Source organism: Schistocerca piceifrons, chromosome 7 (assembly GCF_021461385.2).
Source record: "Schistocerca piceifrons isolate TAMUIC-IGC-003096 chromosome 7, iqSchPice1.1, whole genome shotgun sequence".
Lineage (NCBI taxonomy): Eukaryota > Metazoa > Arthropoda > Insecta > Orthoptera > Acrididae > Schistocerca > Schistocerca piceifrons.
In genome coordinates, this window is record NC_060144.1 from 464,248,310 (window position 1) to 464,263,978 (window position 15,669).

Sequence of the window (15,669 nt, forward strand, 5' to 3'; positions counted from 1 at the left end):
AAAACTTACGGAACACGTACGAGGACTTCACTTTATGGCGACAAAGCGGTGCAAACAGAGGTGATGTTGTGGCTCAGTCAACGAAAGCAAACGATCTACAGTGACGGCATCAACAAACTGGTCTCTCGCTCGTTGGGAGAAATGTGTTCGTCTCCAGGGTGACTGTGTTGAGAAATGAATACGTAGACATGAAAAACAAAGATGTAGAATGTCTTATTTAAAAAGCTTAGTAGTTTTCACATAAAAAATTCGGAGACGTTGCTTCTCAGGATACCCTCATATGTTACGATGTCATTAAATTATTTAGGAAAATAACGTCAATCGTGGGATTCCCAAACTACGCGACACACACTGGATGACGTAAAAAAAAGATGCTGTTTTTTTTTACAGCAACCAAACTATTCAGTGTCCCAATAAACACTTTTTAAAAAAGAGTTCTTAATAAATAACGTGATGTTACGGTAGACAAGGAGATTCTGGGGATCTTCAGATATGTGTTCGACTAAGAGCAAGAGCAAGCGAACCTTTAAGTTTAAGTTTATCTCATGCCTGCAAGCCATCGTCTGACAATGTTCGTAGTTTATGAGCTTTAGATAATGGATTCCATTCTTTAAGTGCGCTTTCACAATTCCTATTATTTCAACTCGATCCAAAATTATTATTGGTATACATCTACGTGACTACTCTGCAATTTACTGCTAAGTGCCTGGCAGGGAGTAAACGCTGTAGTGTGTTCGATCCAACACGATACACTTCATTATAGCTAGTGCCAAACCCTGCTTATACGAGACATTTGGCACACATAGTTTGTAATTCAGCTTTAAAATCGACTGTCAAATTCACTCCATTCTATTTACTAACATAATAATTTATTTTCGTTTCAATAGCCACTGCAGTTCACACTGACAATGTATTCACATCCAGGTATTTTCGGTCTAATGAAGTTGCCTCATATGTTGAAACCAGCCATATGTTAACAAAAGTACTACATCCCAGTCACCATTTAATTAATCAAATTTAGCAATCGAATGTAAACTAGTCGAATTAACAATTTGCACGTACTTCAATCGCAGGAATAATTATCGTGTTCAACATTATACTTTACCTGAAATTGATGCAATTATCGTACGCAGTTGAGTCTAGTAATTGACATTAACAAGGGTAGTTGCTACTAAAGTATTCACACAATAGTAAAATTAATCACGCCGACATAATTCATCTTTTTACTGTCGTAATCCTAATATTTTTAACTGATTTAAATGTAGAAACATGGCGAAACACTGCAATAGTTAGACTAACACACGTATTTGTATAACCTATCTATAGCTTTGGTATGTTCCAGAAAACTTACTTTTTTATTTTGCTACCCCATGTCCTAGAACAATAACATAACTACCAAAGATGTTAATGTAGCAATCCAATATGTATAGAAGTAAACATTCTGCAACCGAAGCAGAGGTTAAGTCTGCCATCTACTTAACAGACAACATACATTATCCATGTATCCGCGAAACTAACAGCATTTCTTGAATCTAAATTAAACTGGGGATATTCCACTCTAAACCACTAATTGATCCAGGAGTATGTTATTATACAGTCTGTCGTGATAGGAGCAGGCAAAAATCTCAACAACTGATGGAACATGTTTGTGTAAGAACAAAATAGATGTTGAATACAACTATAACTAAAACGTATGGTCAATCTGAAGGCAAGAAAGTAGTCAGTCGCAAAATCCGTAGTTTATTTCAGATCTAGATTTCAAGTACAACATCGTCATCATCAGGGCATTCCCACGGCGTCAGAACAGAAAAAATGACAAAATTACAGTAGTTTTTATATGACATTCAATGGATTCCAACTTAGTTAAGAAATACGTATTTGTCACTGGCCTTAGAAATACACTTTTCTGTTGTAAGTATTGCTTCTCTGTTCCAGTGCATACCGTATTATATTCGCCAATTGAATCATTTATTTTGAAGATCAAAATCGATGTGATATGTTTCTGTAAACATTTCTTAAAACATTGTTATCGAATTACTCATTAGATGCCAATGTCGTCTGTATCAAGTTAACCAGTAAGTAACCCTGATTATCTTAGTCTGTCAGTAGTGTTCATAATCACCCATAGTAAAAACTATTTCATTTTCACTTCATGAATCGCGGACATCACAAATACTGAATATACACAACCTTATAATACAGCAAAAGTGTTTTTTGTTTATCCAACAATTATTGTAAAACCACTTATTGAAAGTTTTACGCATTAACTTGAAAATGACAATTCCTTATATGCGGTGAGCGTTCATAGCGATTCACAAATTAGTGTCTCTAGAACAGAAACCCAACAGGAAGTGTTAGACGCTGTTGTTAAGCTTGCATGCATGTGCAATGAACCTCAGCGATACGTTACACGTAATGAGTAGGAATAATTAAGATGTAGCTGTGGATTCGTGATATGTTAAAGTTCATTAAATGGAAATACATCAATTAATTTTTTGGAAGTATTAGACAGTAGGTTTGCTCTGACAACAAACTCTGAAAAAATAATTTGTGCGTCGTACTTTTTAGCGGAAGGCAATAGAAATGTGAAGACACCTGAAAGATGCAGAACATGCTACGAAGCGAAGAAATTACAAGAAACCACCACGTTTTTCTGTCTTATCACCTGTGCTGAGACGCTATCCTTGGTCGGATCGGCCGACGAAATCCCCCACGTTTCTCTCTCTGAGCACGTAGTTGCTAACTCTGATAGGATCCCGTGACCGAGGTACTGACAGCCTGCTGCGGATCTTTCAACGTGATCGACAACAAATATTAATAAGTGACCTATCAGCCGAAGGAAAACACAAGTTTGTGGGTTGAAGACAGCAAAAACATGCATTATCTTAAATTAAACAACAAACGGCAGACAAATCACTGATCTGCTGCTAAATAAAGACGTATAAAAGGTCTGCTCTGCGCAGCTTTTTCGAAAATTTCTTTTGTCTGAAAAGGAAGTCATGAGTACACCAACAATGAATTATTTAATGTGAACCCACACCAATCCAAACTGACGCGAATGTGATTTTGAGGAAAACGTTAGATCTCTGGAATAAACAGTACAAATAACGTGTTGTGACTGCATTATGCACTGTTCGGATGCAACATAGGCAAAAGTGGAGAGGGGAATACCTCCATATAGGACCTTTAAACTTGTCACTTTCATTTCATTTGACCTGATCGCAATAAAGATATTACACATGAACACATGGAAACAGAGTATGTGCCGTTAAGGGGTGGGGAGATGATGGAGTAAAGCTTTGATCTCCTCATCGGTTCTTAAGGATCTCGTAGGATCAGCGATACTGCTTGTGAAGGTCTATACAACTTCACGATCTTGCGGTTTGGGATCAGAAGTAAGTTACGTCGCAGTGCCAAGATTCGCCCCCTCTCTTCCTTTCAATCCATATTCGCCCATAACAAACTCCACAAAGCTCAGGCACTGAACAGGTAGCCAAAACCACACGATAAATTTGACAGTTGGTATACCCCAGTCATCACGTTGAACAAATAAGTGGAATAAAAAAAACGCGTTTCTGAAAAAGAATTTTTTTAATGTCTAATATAAATTTAATTCTTAGAAAGTCTTTTCTGGTGGTATGAACGATAATCTGTTTAGGCAAGAAGACAATCGCTTTTGAAATGTGACGCTTCAGAAAAATGCTGAAGATTAAGTGAGTACATCGGATGGTTAGCAAGGACGTACTAATGCTAATTCGGGGAAAAAATAAATTTATGACACGACTTGACTAAGAGTAGTGGTCGATTGATAGGACACATTCTGAGGCATAAGGGAATCATCAGTTTGATAATATGGGGCGTAAAATCTGAAGAGGAAAACGAAGACTTGACTGCAGTAGGCAGGTTAAATTTGATGTATAAGGACAGTCAAATGAAAATTGAACACCTACCACAATGGAACCATGCAATAGGTCCATTCAAAGGTAATCACCACATTCTTTAAGACATTTACCCAAATTGGAGACAAGAATTGAGATGATTCCAGAATGATATTTTTACTCTGCAGCGGAGTGTGCGCTGATATGAAACTTCCTGGCAGATTAAAACTGTGTGCCGGACCGAGACTCGAACTCGGGACCTTTGCCTTTCGCGGGCAAGTGCTCTACCAACTGAGCTACCCAAGCACGACTCGCGCCCCGTCGTCACGTCTCCGCAATATCCTTTCTTTCAGGATGGCTAGTTCTGCAATGTTCGCAGGAGAGCTTCTGTAAAGTTTGGAAGGTAGGAGACGAGGTACTGGCAGAAGTAAAGCTGTGAGGACGGGTCGTGAGTCGTGCTTGGGTAGCTCAGTTGGTAGAGCACTTGCCCGCAAAAGGCAAAGGTCCCGAGTTCGAGTCTCGGTCCGGCACGCAGTTTTAATCTGCCAGGAAGTTTCAAGAACTGAGATCCCTGCTTTGTAGAAGGGGGTTGGCCACTGATGGATCCACAACCGCACCCAACTCTTTCATATTCTCGTCCGACTGAAACCGAGATTCGTGCATGTCTATCTTCAGATCGACATAGATGTGAAAATCACACGTTGAAAGAACCATGCAGTACGGAGAATGATGCAGTGTTCCCCAACCAAGTCTCTGAAGTGTATCATCATCTCATTGTAGTGTGGGGGCAGCCATTATCGTGCAGCGCGTCGTATTTTCTGCAAAGTGTCTTCATGGCACTGCGTACTGATTGCGGTTCCACGCTCGAGGAACTCGACGAGGAAAGGGCCTCTGTAGTCGAAGAAGGTCATCAAGATCTTACCGCAACCTGTGTGAACACCAGTTGCTTTCTTCGGGGTTGGGTTGGGTTGTTTGGGGGAGGAGACCAGACAGCGAGGTCATCGGTGTCATCGGATTAGGGAAGTACGGGGAGGGAACTCGGCCGTGCCCTTTCAAAGGAACCATCCCGGCATTTGCCTGGAGCGATTTAGGGAAATCACGGAAAACCGAAATCAGGATGGTCGGACGCGGGATTGAGCCGTCGTCCTCCCGAATGCGAGTCCAGTGTGCTAGCCACTGCGCCACCTCACTCGGTGGATTTCTTCGGCGCTGGCCGGTGTGGCCGAGCGGTTCTAGGCGCTTCAGTCTGGAACCGCGTGACCGCAACGGTTGCAGGTTCGAATCCTACCTGGAGCATGGATGTGTGTGATGTCCTTAGGTTAGTTAGGTTTAAGTAGTTCTAAGTTCTTGGGGACTGATGTCCTCAGATGTTAAGTCCCATAGTGCTCAGAGCAGTGGATAACGGCCGCAACCACATTGTCAATCGGTCGAATGTTGCCCTTGAGAGGATTGGCTGGGAAACCCTCCGACATACTCCGTACAGCCTGGATCTTACACCGTGTGATTTTCACTTCTTTAACTACCTGAAGAAAGGTACGCGTAGCCGTCGGTTCCAGTCGGACGAAGAAATGCAAGACTGAGTGCGGATGTGGAACCGTCAGCGGCCGACCGCGTTCTACGAAACGGGAACTGAACTTTTCACCACCCAATGGGGTGAATGTCTTTAATGTGGTGATTACTTTCGAGTGGAACCATTACATGGTCGTCGTGTGGCGGGTGTCAGGTTTTCATTTGACTGCCATTCATAGCTTACAATAGCTATATAGACAAGAAAAGGCCATTACAGGATAGACGATCGCAGAGACATGGGTCAAAAAAATGGTTCAAATGGCTCTGAGCACTATGGGACTTAACATCTGAGGTCACCAGTCCCCTAGAACTTAGAACTACTTAAACCTAATTAACCTAAGGACATCACACACACCCATGCCCGAGGCAGGATTCGAACCTGCGACCGTAGCGGTCGCGCGGTGCCAGACTGTAGCGCCTAGAACCGCTCGGCCAGACACATGGTGTCATATCAGTGTTTGAACTGAAGACCGCAACAACAAAAACTCGTCAAAGGAAGGCAACGGCAAGTCGCTTCTATTAGAGCAGTAACGGTGGATTGTTCAAACGCTCAATGCAGAAAATGGAACTGATGTTGATGACGAGTGATCGAAGATCACAGAAATTGCCATCCGGAGCTAAATACCGCCTACGACTGCTATCGTGGAACTAGGTTTACCTCTGACAGCGCTGTGATCCCTGTGGGCTTGTGCGGTCTGTAGGGGCGGCGGGCCGCGTGCCGTCTCCGCTGCGACAGCGCGGCGTGGGTGGGATGAATGAAAGGCGTGCGCCGAATGCGAGAGCGCCCGCGCGCCGCGCGTTGCATGACGTCACACGCCGCAATCGATCTGCACGCCCGCACTGCGTAGCGACCAGCTGTTGCTGATCCTTTCACGAGGTGGCAGCTGGAAGACAGCTAAGGCTGCCTGCATTCACAGCGGCACCGACAACAGTCGCCAGACGCCGTCGCCAGAGGTCGCCCGATAACAATCGGCCGACAGCTTGGTCACAGTGCATCCGATGCCCTTCGTCAGTTTTTGGCGAGATCTAGGGGGTTAAGTTAGTTTAGAATCTATTCTACCGTGTTTTTTAAAAAATAATATCGGGATTTTTAGGCTTTGTGGTTCTTATGACATTCAGTAGAACGTCAAATGAAAGAGAACATGCAACAGTTTTTCTTCGAAGTATTATCGACTCGACATGCGAGCGCTCCCCAAACCTTGATTACTGTGTCTGCAGTAATTGTTGCAACAACTGCTTCAGTCCTGTTTCTTAAGTCGGGCAAATCGGCTGGTAGCGGAAGCGCATGCACGTGATACTTTATGAACCCCCAAAGGAGAAGATCGCATGGCGTCAGATCGGGCGATCGTGGAGACCATGCGAAAGAAGCTCTGTGATCCGGCCCCCTGCGACCAATCCAGGGGGTCGGGTACAACGTCGTTTAACCAATCGCGTACCGAGTTATGCCCCTGCCAAAGAAAGTTCTGTGGTTCAGCTTCTTCCAATTGAGGTTCTAGTGCCTCAAGATGAGAAACACCATTTACGTTTGCTCACCGAAAAAGAAAGTCCCATACACTTTCCGCCAGCACAGGGCACAAAAAACCTCCGATTTAGAGGCGTCTCTATGAAACAGTACCATTTCGAGGAGATTCGCTGACCTCCACATGCGCACGTTATGTGTGTTCATATTTCCACTTAGGTAAAATGTCGATTCTTCACTAAGACACGATCTACAAAATCTTCGTCGCCTTGCAGCAACATTTCGTTTACAAAACTGGCACGTAAACTATAGTCGGTAGGCTTCAGGGCTAGCAACAGCTGGAAACGATAAGATATAGAAACAGAAGTTGCAGTTGCTCTTCCATTTGATGAATTATTTATAATGGTAAGTTGAACATAATGAACGGTACAAAACCTTAAAAGCACCATATTCATCTTGAAACATCCTTTATGTCTGAGTGGGTTAGATTTTAACCTAGGGTGGAATGGATACCAAGCCGGCCGTTGTGGCCGAGCGGTTCTAGGTGTTTTAGTCCAGAACCACGCTGCTGCTGCGGTCGCAGGTACGAATCTTGCCTCGAGCATGGAAGTGTGTGATGTCCTTAGGTTAGTTAGGTTTAAGTAGTTCTAAGTCTAGAGGACTGATGACCTCAGATATTAAGACCCACAGTGTTTAGAACCATTTGAATTTGAATGGATACCGAGACGCTTCTGTGGTTGGAGACGAGTGCTGCAATGCGATTTCTGCAATTAAAAAGACGCCGAATTCACGTGAACGAGGTCTGCCTGTCTCGAAAAGAGCGTAGCGAGTACTGTACATTCCGTCCTCAGTTATCGGAATAGACAAGTGTTACAAATATATAAGATGAATGGAGAAACGTTCTGTTACATACTCAAGGTGATTATTGGTGTCCTTGAAAAGCGATTACAAACATTCTGTTTAGCTGTATCTATTTGAATTTGTGCACCATACGTCAGTTAACCTTCAATGACCGTTCTTCAGCACAAATGAATAAGAAAAGCATAAAGTTTGGTATAAATTACTCTGGACTGAAAATACTGAAAATAGAACCAGACACAGATTTCAAACCACTTTATATAACAGAATCACCACCCCACTGACACAAAAACGCCGGTAAGCATTAATAATAATTTGTAGACAGTTAACACCCACCTATCACAGCCCAAAAAAGATCAGTTACATTACCTGAAGCATAATATATGTCACCCTTTTCACTTAAAATGAGATAATAATTTGCTCCTAAAATATCCGATGAAGATTTTGCGTGCTTATTTTTTCCAATGAACGTGCCATTTCAGTCCATAGAATCCAAAGTATATCGCGATTATGATGTTTTTCATCCTCAGGATGCCAGAACCTGATTCTTTCTTAGAGTACACGTTTCAGCTTCTCACAGTCCATATCCATGTGTGAGAATTTCGGCTGATGTCACCGAAGAAAAAAATTGATCTCAATTTCATCGATTGGTGTCCGAAGTCAGTACGTTTGAGTGATGAGCTCGGCTACTGTGTGACAACGTTTAGTGCCGTATTGATAAGATCCGTCGCCTTCGGCCAATGTCGGTCGTCGGCGGAATCCACTGATATCGGTGGATTGTGACCGCAGACTAAGGGGTGCGAGTTTGTACTGTCTATGCATCCAGATGTCACCATCTTCTCCTTGTGTTGCTACACTGAGGCAGAACATAATGATCATTTGCTTCATAACGAGTTCGTCCACCATTCTAACGCAACGCAGAGGCGATTCTGAGTTCTTGATAGGTTCCCGAGGTAAGTGGCACCCAATGTCTACATATAGATCTCGCAAGTCCTGTAAATTACCGGCCACTGGTTTGCAGGCTCGAAGCTGGCGCATGATAGCGTCCGCCGGATGTGTTCATCGGGTTGAGATGCGGCGAATGTGACGGCCAAGACGTCAACGCGAGTTCACTATCAACCTCTGTAACACGATTCTGAGCTTGTTACAAGGGCACTTATCCTACCGGAATACGCCATTGCCATCGAGGAAGACATCGAGTATGAGTGAATGTAGGTTGTCCCCAATAATGTTCACATAATAAAATATTCTCGGATTTCAAGCAGCAACGAGTGGTGAACTGCCCACGAGCTTTCGGCAGTGTGAATTCCGCAGCCGAGAATGTTTTGTTAATGAATATCGTTGCGAGAGCATAAATTCGTAGGGTTCACATAGTCCACAAATGTCACGGCGCCTTTTATTAGTGCCACAGGTCGCATGCAAGTCTTCACTAGTCATTTTGGATCGGTTCGAAGCAGGACTCATCATTGAAGACAGTTCTACTCCAGTCAACGTGATTTCAGGCAAAAGACGTGTGTGGAGACGTCCTGGACAGCCGTGGGATACCAACCTGACTGTTGCTATCCAGGAGTGACGATTTGGGCTTTCATACACTCATGTTCTTAAATTAAGGATAATGCTGATACATGGTGAAACAACGCTCTGGTGGGCGGTTTGCGGGTTTAAATCACCTCGGTATATGACCATGCAGTGCATTTGACCTGCGGTCGTCGCATGGTGGCGCTGCATGTCAGCGTACGTTGCAGCGAGTAAGTGTGCGGACGTTTTCAGACTGTGTGTTGAAAATGGCTCAGAGAACACATATTGATGACGTTATGAGGGGTAGAATACTAGGGCGACTGGAGGCTGGCCAAACACAGCAGGTCGTAGCACGGGTCCTCCGCGTGCCACGAGGTGTGATGTCAAGATCATGGCAACGATTCCAGCAGACAAGAAACGCGTCCAGGCGCTACAGTACGGGACGTCCACAGCGTACAACATCACAAGAAGACTGATATCTGACCATCAGTGCCCGCAGACTACCACGGATTACTGCAGGTAGCCTTGCTCGGGACCTTACCGCAGCCACTGGAAAAGTTGTTTCCACACACACAGTCTACAGACGACTGAACAGACATGGTTTATTCGCCCGGAGACATGCAAGGTGCATTCCACTGACCCCTGGTCACAGGAGAGCCCGTAAAGCCTGGTGTCAAGAACACAGTACATGGTCATTGGAACAGTGGTCCCAGGTTATGTTCACGGACGAGTCAAGGTATAGTCTGAACAGTGATCCTCGCCGGGTTTTCATCTGGCGTGAACCAGGAACCAGATACCAACCCCTTAATGTCCTTGATTGGGACCTGTTTGGGGGTCGTGGTTTGATGGTGTGGGTCTGGGATTATGATTGGTGCACGTACACCCCTGCATGTCTTTGACAGAGGAACTGTAACAGGTCAGGTGTATAGGGACGTCATTTTGCACGTGTGTATGGTGATCATCTCCCATATTGATGTCGGAGTACATGCGGAGGGAACAGTGGCTTTTTGTAGCACACGTGTTTCGGGACGGTTTTCTCAACTTATCACCAGTACCGTTGACTTACAGATCTGTGTCGTGTGTGTTCCCTATGTGCCTATGCTATTAACGCCAGTTTTGTGTAGTGTCACGTTGTGTGGCACCACGTTCTGCAATTATCCCTAATTTATGAGCACGATTGTATATTGTAATATACACTCATGCTTACAGTACAGTGGTACACTGACGATATTCTGCGCCCCGTTTTGATGTCCTTACCGGCAAGCCAACCTGGGCTTAGATTTCAGCAGGATAATGCTCGCCCGCTCAAGGCGAGAATTTCTACTGCTCGTCTTCGAGCTTCCCAATTCCTAACTTGGCGAGCAACGTCACCGGACCTCTCCCCGAGAATCTTTGGAGCTTGGTAGGAAAAGCCCTCCAACCATCTCGGAGTTTTGAAGATCTAACTCGCCAGTTGGACAGAATCTGGCACGATATCCCTCAGGAGGACATCCAGTAGCTCTATCAATCAATGCCAAGCCGAGTAACTGCTTGGATAAGGGGTAGATATGGACTAACGCGTTACCGACTTGCTTAGATTGTGAAGCTCTTTCTCTTGAATAAATCATCCAATTTTTGTGAAACTGTGATCATTTGTCTGTGCATGTAAAAAAATTCTTTGGCTATGGTGAAAAATGAAAGCCTAGGTCGAAATTAGTCTGCAGAAAACTTCCTTCAGCACAATTTACGCAAAAACACTTATGCTTAGCAGGAAACTAAAGTAAATAACGAAATGATAATTAAATCAAAACCCTAAGCCGTCGACAGGCGTTGATATACATCAACGGGGACAGTTGAAAATGTGTGCCCCGACCACGACTCGAACCCGGGATCTCCTGCTTGCATGGCAGACGCTCTATTTTTTTTTCATTTTGTTCGATATAGTTCGTTTGGTCTGGGCGGACATCACAAAACATCCGTTCAAGCTGATTGTTGATTCATTGACTCAATTTTTTTATTACAGAGAGTACGCAGCCCTCTGACCGAACACGCTGAGCTACCGTGCCGGCGAATCCATCTGACAAGGGGAGGCCGCCAATTGTGAAATTCAGATTCGATTCATACTGCGCATAATAAAAGCTCATGGCCAGAGGTGTAATGTGGCAAAGCACCAAGATGCACTTCTCAGCCGTTGTCGAGAAAATCGACAGTTAAAAGATACCGCTGCGGTGAAATACTCTCTACGATTAATGATTTTCTACAACGTCGTGGCGCAGCGGTAAGCGCTCGGGTTCGTGATCCAAAGGTCGCCGGATCGAAACTCGCGCCATGCAATTTTTTTATTATTAGATTTTTGTAATTCAAATATATATATATATTAATGAATTGCTTATGCATGTTGGTGAAGGCGGATCGCTCTCCAATTGTTCCGCCTCCATTTTTCCGTTTTTTTTTTTAACAGGGTGTACCAAAGCTCTCCCGTCCGCACTGATTTTCGACGATGTTATAAGTTGCGCTAGGGACCGCATCTACTTTCTTTCGAAGTTAGCAGGCAACTATGCTGTTATGCGGCGGCTCGTTTCGGCCCATTCAACATCTGACCTCCAAGTGTAACGAGCGAGTAACGGAGTTTATATTTCATACCTGCCACAGCAAATTTGTGTTCGTGGGGTCTCTATTCTAATTCGAACGTTTGACTTACGCTGTACGTATTCGTTTCGGAATATCGTTTCTACGTCTTCCGTTAACTATACGTGGTTAACATTATGAAGACAATTAATAACATTTGTGAAATATATATATATATATATATATATATATATATATATATATATATATATATATATTTGAATTACAAAAAACAAATACTAAAAAAAAAGGTTGCATGGCGCGAAATTCGATCCGGCGACCTTCGGATTACGAACCCGAGCGCTTACCGCTGCACCACGACGCTGTAGAAAACTGTTAATCGTAGAGAGTATTTCACGGCAACGGTTTCTTTTAACTCGATTTTCTCGACAACGGCTGAGAAGTGCATCTTGGTGCTTTGCCACATTACACCTCTGGCCATGGGCTTTTATTATGCGCAGTATGAATCGAATCTGAGTTTCACAATTGGCGGCCTCCCCTTGTGAGCCACTGAGGGCAAAGAGGATAGTGCGACTGCAGGGATTTATCCCTTGCACGCTCCCCGTGAGACCCACATCCCCAACTTAATGTCCACACACTACATTCGCAGTGCCGCTGCCCGTTACACTCATTACTCGCGGCAGACAATCTTACAGAGTCCCGTAAGAGTTCGGGCAATACGTGTGGATCCAGCACAGAAGAAGAAGGTCAATGGCCGGTTAGTATATGAAGATGGTATCTGTTCTTTCGGACATGTCCGAAAGAACAGATACCATCTTCATATAAAGTAAATAACGTTCAACTACTTTAATTGTTTTTGATCTCTGAATTCTATGAAACACAGTAAAGGCTAATAAAGTGCTTCACGGTCCTAATTACGCGTAATAATAAAACCTGGTTTCCTTAATCGTCCATTATGCTGCATGTAAAACGTCGGCCGGTTCTGATCAGCGCTGACTGAGAGAAAGGGTAATTATGAAGAAGCAGGTGAGACTGGCTGAGGCGTGATAAATGTGGATACGGCAGATGCAGTCGGTTGAAAGACTGGTGTGACCAGAAAGGTGGCTGTGTGGCTGCCATGTGGGCAGCGAGAGTGAAAGCAAGGCTACTCCTCCGGTGGGAGACGTACTCGCGTGCTCGGCTAGCGCTTAGTTCCAGGTGGCTGGCGGCTTCTACTTTCTCCCTACGTGTAGATGCGTTAACCCCTCTTCAATTCATTATACGCAAAATATATCACTTTTACGATGAGACAGTAAAAGTAGCGAACTGTTTGATATACAGTAAAGGTGGGTGACGCACGTAACTCAGTTCGTGAACTTGTTTGTTGTAATATAGACGAACTTAAGTTTAAAGCGTTTACAGTCCGATCCTAATGACTTCCACGCGGCTGCGTAAGGCCGTGGCTATGACAGTGTTTACGACTTTTATCGTTTATTCTTTCTTGTTCCTTTAAACAAGCCGGCCGCTGTCGCCGAGAGGTTCTAGGCGCTTCAGTCCGGAACCGCGCTGCTGTCACGTTCGCAGGTTCGAATCCTGCCTCGGGCATGGATGTGAGTGATGTCCTTAGGTTAGTTAGCTTTAACTAGTTCTACGTTCTAGGGGACTGATGACCTCAGATGTTAAGTCCCATTGTGCTTAGAGCCATTTGAACCTTTAAACAAACACCGGGTGACTCAAAAAGAAAGAACAGATTTCAGTTATTTATTTTAAACAAACTATAAAAGATAGGAACATATCCCGCATGTGAACTGGTAGAGGGAAGTTCATAGTGATGACGCAGGTGCGTTTTCTTTGAAACCTCCCCTTAGAAAAATTTATGAATGATTGTTTTGATAAACTCCTCACGTTATTTGATTTTCAAACAGCTGAGCAAACCTGAACGTGCACAGGTATTTCTCTCCTTACTTATTCAGATCATCAATAAACTGACAAACAATATTTTTAGGACAACGCAATCTGACTTTCAATAATCCCTACAAAAGAATGGCCCTGACTAACAATAACCTATACCTTTCATGAATCTAATAACCTCACAAAAATCTTCGTTACTCGAAGTACTGCAATACAGCGAGCGCCAATACTGCCAGCTAAATAAAAGAGTCTAAGTACTGAAGTCACTAACTACTGATAGGCATAGTTAGCAAAAGAAAGATTTTGGTAGAGAACAAACAACGTATTTACCTTAATAGTGTTCAAAAGTCATAATATATATATATATATATATATATCAGTTCATGACATCCAGTCTTACAAATTTACTCTCTCTGATGGCCACACGTCCAGATCATCCGCTCTCAAAACTCTGCCATCTCACTCCCCACCTCCAACTGCGCAACGCTACGCGCTGTTCACATCCAACTGCCTAACACTACAATAGCGAATATTCCAATAATGCCAACCAGCCACAGACTTCACACAGCACAGTCAGTGATTTTCATATAGAGCGCTAGGTGACGTTACCAACATAAAAACCTAAACAGCCTACTTACATCGTATATGCATGAAAAGACTTTTAGTAACGTCTCATTTGTATTAATAAATCCTTAACTACGCAAAGAATTTGCTCCTGTACTTCATGAAGTAATAATAATGACCGTGAGGTAACGCCAGCGGAGTAAGGAACGTGCTTGTGCGTGTGTTGACCTCTTACGCGCGCTCGCAGAGAATTTTCGCTTATAGTGGCTCATAATTCGGCATTTAAGCGCGAGTGCTTTCGCGTGTTGGTGTTGTCTCTAATGGGAAGGAGGAAAAGATCCCCATTCTACCGCCCCCCGCCCCCCTATCGCACTCCACACTTAGCGTGCGTGAGTTTGCATGGCTGCGTGTGCTAGTGCGTGCGTGAGTGCGGAAGTGTGTGTGTGTGTGTGTGTGTGTGTGTGTGTGTGTGTGTGTGCGCGCGCGATGCTTTTATCGTGCCGCGCCGCTATGCGCAGTATTCGCATTCTCCTCACACGTGCTCAGGTGTAAACAAGGCCTGCGCACAGAGTTAATGGCCTGCTGCCACACGTAGTAATACGTGCCACGTGTCCGCGCGACTCGCCGCATGCCAGGCACCCCCAATGACGAATTACGGCTGTCGTGTCTCCTGTACAACATAGCACACGGTGACCCAGTAGCCCAGCGACAGATTACGACAGCGTTACTAGGTGCTCACCTGGTGATTTGGTTCACTGTGAAACTAGAGATGGTTCAAATGGCTCTGAGCACTATGGGACTTAAAATGGTCATCAGTCCCCTAGAACTTAGAACTACTTAAACCGAACTAACCTAAGGACAGCACACAACACCCAGTCACCACGAGGCAGAGAAAGAAAGTGGATAGTTCACCGCCCAGGTAGAGTAAACGGTAAAAATGCTGGAGGGCTTGTGACGATAACTGATGAAGTGTAAGAGTGTATGTTTCTCAATTCTGTCCTATGTCAGTCATTACGTAGATAAAATTATATGAATTATCGATAAAAAATCTGAAGCGACACAGAGAGTTAAAGTGATAACTATACGAGCTTCCAAAGATGTTGGGGGAATGGGGAGCGGCAGTTGTATCAGTTGGGGGTAAGGAACCATGGTGCCGTAAACAGTGTGTGGAAAATTTGTAATATCTCTTTATATTCGATGAATTATTCTGATACAATTCTACCCTTGAATGACGTTTACTAATTTTCTATCTTCATACTCGCTGAATCGATGCGCAAAGTAGTTTCATTCAATAGCTATGCCATGAGCGCATAATTATTCTTTGTAGTACTCTCTCTGGTGGTTTTTAGAAAAAAAGCTTCCGAG

At 44.0% G+C, this 15,669-nt stretch overlaps 1 long non-coding RNA gene and 1 other non-coding gene across 2 annotated transcripts in view; one reads left to right on the plus strand and one right to left on the minus strand.

Annotated features, from left to right (window-relative positions):
• Positions 1-15,669, minus strand: part of LOC124805268 — a 713,999-nt gene that overhangs the window by 134,997 nt on the left and 563,333 nt on the right. The gene's annotated exons all lie outside the window — the stretch shown is intronic.
• Positions 4,336-4,412, plus strand: Trnal-caa. Its single transcript has one exon. It is a non-coding gene; the product is annotated as a tRNA-Leu (tRNA).